At 40.1% G+C, this 6,158-nt stretch overlaps 1 long non-coding RNA gene across 1 annotated transcript in view; it reads left to right on the top strand.

The window, feature by feature from the left end:
• The window catches only part of LOC146524987 (uncharacterized), a 358,835-nt gene that overhangs the window by 92,569 nt on the left and 260,108 nt on the right, over positions 1-6,158 (top strand). The window lies entirely within an intron of this gene.

The following is a 6,158-nucleotide window of genomic DNA, read 5'->3' on the forward strand; positions in this document are numbered from 1 at the left end:
ACGGCATCAATGGCGTCATTGAAAACCGCCTCTAATCTGGAGGCTCAATACACAAGAGGCTCTTAACAGTGCCGCGAGTCAGAGAAAATGTTTTTCACTCAGAGAAGAGGAGGGAGATGCAAACCTGAATATTTCCAAATCGTCTCGTGTTTGATGGAAATCATAAGACTACCAGTTTTCCACTAAGTCTGCTTTTTCATTTGACAGCTTAATTAACATGTTTGCAGGACTAATGTGTTTATCTTTAGGGATCATTTCAACCTTCATGAACCTCCACCTATTTTGGGTCCAGCATAGAATACATCTGTTCCTACCTGCAATGTTTGGACACCAAGGTAACGCAGGCACATGTCCTAGACATGGTGACATAGATTAGATTTCCCTGCAGGGCTGACATATGGGCTTGCTGTATGCCAGGTCCTGCTGTGCCACTTTAGACTCCTGGCACACAAACAAGCCTGAAGCACTGATAAAAGCCATCATTTACTCTGAGATTTTTACAGCCTTCATTTATCTGAGAAAACTGGCATTTTTATCAGTTCCTCATGAGCCAGTTTTTAGGCTCGGCGTAGAACATGAACTGTTCTTTCAATCACTGGATAATGTTCTGCATGGAACATGTAACAAAGTCAAATAGTTTAAATGGCATTTAAATGATTTCCTCTTTTTCTGCACTTAAAAAAAAGATGTTTGGGGAAATAAACTACTTTACTATGTTAAGTTAATCCACAAGCTTCATACATGTTTTTTATTTATCTACTTTCTTTAATCCTGATGCAACCTAAAGCAACGGTCAACATCCTGCTTCTCAACTTTCTGGGTTTTTTGCATCAAGTATGACTCCAAATGCATTAATTAATACATTTCTTTCCTTCAGTATTGCCTCTGTGTCAGTCGTTTTCAGTTACCACCTTCTGATTTTATCACGTATCCAACTCTCGCACAGTTTATTGATAAATATATTCATGCTCAGCGTCTGTCTGCTGCTGCCTGCTGCTTCCAGTTAAAGCTGTTTGTCAGCCTGATTTCTCTGAATAGTGACATGTTTGAGTTGATTTCCGGTTTATAACCAAAATGACAGGTTGGGTTTTTTTATATAATCGTCCTTCCAGGAAAGATGAAAGTCGAGCTCTCAAGCTTCGTATTTTAAATTCAGACGAGAGAGTGATGTTGATTTTGTCACCTCTAATGTGTTGTTTTAAAGTAGTATTGTTTTAATTATGAGTGACATGTGGGTTTTGTTTGTGTTTGCTCGTCTGAGTTTGTGGTACAGTCTGTTTGCACATCTATATGTTGCTACGGCGATGACTCAGTGCATCAAGCTGCCGGCTGCCTGGACGCCTTAACAACACGTCCAGTGCTCTACCAACCGACTAGCTCCACACACAGAAACACACACAGTTCTGCTGCCTGTAAAGATACTCCAGCTCCATGATGGACCTTAAAGCATCCTGAATCTGCACCAGGCTTGAACAACCTAGTTATTAATGCAAGACACTATAAGGTTGTCTGCAGCAGTCCATGCAGTGGATTCTGTGTCTGCTCTGATCCTCGCTGACCTACAGAGTGTAAATCCTGACATGCAGCTCGTGTAGTTTTGATGCTTGCTGTGTTCACAACGTTTAAGTGAAGGTGTGAGAAGCGAGTGTGAGCGTAATGAAAATGAAGAGCAGACGTGTAAAAATGGAGGAGTATGTGTTAGAATGTCGCTGCTGATTTGTGTGTGAAAGTAGTTCTTGTGGCATCTTTACTATCTGTGTTTCATTTTTCAGTAGCAGCCAATCAATACGGTGCACAAATATGGTGCACACACCCCCTCAAAGCTTAACTCAGAGTCAACAGGCTAAATAAATTATTAAAACCTATTTTCATCCTCTATCTTTGCTGCGATACTCCACCTGTAGAGGATCTCCAACAGGAGCTCACCTTACAGTTTGAGATTTCTTCAGGGTGATCTTATGGGACAATAATTGGATGCTTGTAGAGTAACCTTTCATGTCATGATCACTGTTATTTCAGCTACTTTCCTGCCCTGTAATCATCAATTTTGAACATCTCTAATGGAGATTTTACGTGTGATGTTTATGTTAGAGCCAACCAAACGTGCCATCGTCTCAATGTTCAACTCAGAGACGATGCATAACAAAGTTTTACAGTCTCACATAAACTGGGATGCCCGAGCTTCCTCTTGATCCAGTTTCCATCTAATGAGTTGAGTGAATGATTAGAAATAGACCTAACAGAAGGACGCCTGTCTGTTCTTAGAGCACAGGTGTCGAACTCCAGGCCTCGAGGGCCGGTGTCCTGCAGGTTTTAGATGTGTCCTTGATCCAATACAGATGATTTAAATCACTAAATTACCTCGTCAACATGTCTTGAAGTTCTCCAGAGGCCTGGTAATGAACTCATGATTTGTTTCAGGTGTGTTGACCCAGGGTGAGATCTAAAACCTGCAGGACAGTGGCCCTCGAGGCCTGGAGTTCGACACCCCTGTCTTAGAGGAACAAACATTTCAAACCATTTTGTTTTAGACACGTGTGAAAGGATTAAACTGGAAGTATCACTGGAATATATTGCACTACTTTGAGTTTGCAGTTTATTCACCTTCCTTCCTTTCCAACAGACTCTTAGGACACACCTTTCCATTAAAACAGTATTAGCCACTACCTTTATCTAAGTTCAACAGAAAATCCTGTTAGGATCCTATCACACATCTCTAGTCTGCTTGGAGTCTGCTCAAAGGTGCTGGAGGTCACTTGGCGCCATTATATTTAACATTATAGACGGAGCTTGAAATTTGATTTGCATCACCACCAATGCAAAGTTAATATGTTCTTTTTTTGTAGAAACCCTTCTTGCAGATATGAATAGTAACAGACGGCTTCATGCACAGACTTCTTTTACTTTACATTTTGCCCCAACTTTGGTTTTAACTCTGAAGCAGATAAGTGTTACTTGACAATCAGATTAAGATGATATTATTACATTTAATCTGTTTTGAAAGAAGCAAGTCTGGTGTGATTTTCTCAATCTGTGGGACCAAGCTTCATAAGAATAATGATCATTGTGTTACTATAGGAGCATTTAGTTGTTTCAAAGACACCCTGCATCTTGGGAATTAATAGCAAGATGCCACTGGTTATGTGCATGTGTGTGCAGATTAACCCAGGGAGGAAGAGGCTCTTCTTTCTCGCCCTTTCAGCGAGAAGCTGTTTGGTGTCCGTCCATCTGGTGAAACACTGGAATTTCTGAAGGTTTTTTGCTGCATCAAGAACAGGAGACAACAGGGAGACAATGCAGCACAGACACTTGGAGAATACTTGAAATATGAAGGAAAGTCAGACTTATCCTCGACAAGGATAAGTCTGACTAAATTATTTAGCGCAGCTCTCAAATAAGGGAGATCTGCCCTGTCAGTGGCACACTGACAAATCTACAGGTTTCTGTAATGGGCAAAGTTATTGGCAGCTTCTTTATGACGACGGAGCGGTGGATCTTTCCCTCTCTCTCTTTTATTGTCCCTTTGTATTTACTCATGAGAATCAAATCTCTTCAAAGAGCCAATCATAGTCGAGCAGCATAATTGGATTTTTTTTTCTTACTGTATTGATCGACCTGGACTAAAGGACTATACAGGAAGGTCATCAGGTTCCCCTTTCAACCTCTGTGTTCTCTGGTTTCCATTGTCTTCATGTTGTACATTCATAACAATAAAATTCTAACATTTCCTTCTAGTTTTGAGCTTTTAAAAGGGAACATAAGATGAATGCCAATTTGTGTTATTTCTGACTCTGTTGAATCTCTTCCCTGCAGTGTCTCTTCCCAAATGGACAAATTGCAAAGAAGAATCATGTTGACGCTGCTCATATTAAACTCAGGCAGACATGTGTCGACTGTCCGTTTGAATAGGATCAAACTATGAATTTTCTTATTGTTGAAACAAGGAAAATTCACACATTTTCAAATCCTTCATATTTTGCTGTGGAAACAAGTGAGTGATGGTTGCCTGTCTCTGTTTTAGCCCCGCAACAGACTGGCGACCTGTCCGGGTTGTACCCACCTCTCGCCCTATGGTAGCTGAGATAGGCTCCACCCCCCTGCAACATAAGGGTAAACCAAAGAGATTGGATGGATGGATGGAATATAACTTAGAACATAACTACAACCCTTATCTTTTCTGTTGCATCCATATTCTCAGCCCAAATCCAACAGCTGTTTCCATAGCTTGCTGTTTGCTTGCTGTTTGCTTGCTGTTTGCACCATTTTAAAAGAGCATTTTGGTTTATTTTGCTTTTTCCCTGCAAGCACATGTCCATTCATACCATTCAGTACACAGGGCTCATACAGAAAACAAGCATGATTAAGCAGTCAAAGTCTTAATGGTGCAATAAACAGCATAAGCTGCAAAATGGGTCTAAAATGAGTAAAATAGTGTGTTTGCAGCCAAAGGTGGCTTCATGGGAAGCAAACGTAGCTAAAACCTGACAAACATCTAAAGGTGGTGATTCTCCTGCTTATTCTTTATCTGTCCATTCTTGAGTTTACCACATTGATTTTACTGGTTGATAAATTTATTTTCTGTAACATACAGATGAGTATACATCTCCTATCTACAAGGCCTGAGCTTAAACCTTCCCAAAAGGCAAACCTCTAGCGCCATCTGTTGGGGAAATGTATTATTCTTGGCTCTATAACTGTCAGTTCTCATCTCTGAAGGAAGCCGCTGCACTCATGTGAGTGGTTCTTGTGAAATCTGGCTTCAGTGTTTTTGAACAAACTCACTGTGAACTCACACCTTCTTTTTCACACAGGCTTTTTCAGCTTACGCAGAAGTTGTCACATCCCTTATCACAGCATCAGCATCACATTTTAAACTGAGGCAGGTCGTTTTTTGCACAACTCTATACATAAATTCAAATGAAAGGATTAAAAAATATGAAATATTTTAATAAAAGACTGTGTTAACTTGTTCACTTGACCTTCTGAACCCAAGTTTCAAAACTGATGCTGGATGTTTGAGGCTTAATGATAAACAGTTGGACTGATTCGGATGAAAGGATGACTTGACCATGATGCCTACTGAGACTATGAAAGGCTTTCATTCTGAACTGCATCTAAACATCCTGATGACTTTGTTTCTCACCTCCTTCCTGTTGAGGGATGAGCTCTTGAGAAGACCATGAAAATAATGAAAAGGAGTTTGTCTGACCTTTTTACAAGGACCTACTCTGTACATCCTAAGAGTAACATGTTACCTGCCATTGAAACAGCTCATAGGGCCATTCTCCAAGACCCAACGTATATAGTGGATTACTCTCCATACCCATGGGATGTCTATAGCTAAAACTGTCAGAAAGGAAAGTGTTTGTCTCTTTGAGAGATACTGGATTTTAAAATATATGTAGTTGTTGAAAATATGTTACTATTTGTGCTGACTACACCGATCTTACACGCTTAGGAACACAGGTAGCCCATGTACAGATACTGTTACTGTGCTTTTCTGTGTACATACATGGTCATTCGAGAAGCACTAAAAGTCTGATTGTATTTCACACATTTCATACTGTGATGTCCTTCCAAGAGGGGTGAGTGGTGTCAAACTAACATTTGAATCAAACTACGGTTCAGTAGGCGCAAAGAAAACTGAATATTCAAAAAGGTTTCAGATAACTTCACCAACCAAGGTTAAACAATGCCTCTTTTTTACATTAACCAAATATTATTGGGCGTATAGAAAAGGGACTGTTCAAAAAAATAATTAAAAGCCCCAAATTGCCATTTTAATTTGGGGAAAATATCCTGGTTGTCCACAACAATAAAAGTTCACAATATGATATGTTGGTCTGTTGATGGACTCATCCATAAGAATATTGTACAGTCGATATACAAACTGGCTTTGGTCTATTGAAAAACACATTTCAATGACCTGATGGTCCAAACCTGTGCAGTGTCACTTGTGTCTGTAATGTCTGCAAATGAGAACTCAAGAAAGAAGAAAATCCCGCCGTTCTTTCTTTCTTTGGCAATAATGGTTCCCTCCCAGTAACTATATAAAGTGTTGTTTTGGTCTGTGGGCACACGTGCTGAAAGCCTCTGACATGGCAATTTTAGGTTCCCCAGCACTTTATAATACAGCCTGCAACTAAGAGTGATTTTCC

This window comes from Neolamprologus multifasciatus, chromosome 2 (assembly GCF_963576455.1).
Source record: "Neolamprologus multifasciatus chromosome 2, fNeoMul1.2, whole genome shotgun sequence".
NCBI classification, from domain to species: Eukaryota; Metazoa; Chordata; class Actinopteri; order Cichliformes; family Cichlidae; genus Neolamprologus; species Neolamprologus multifasciatus.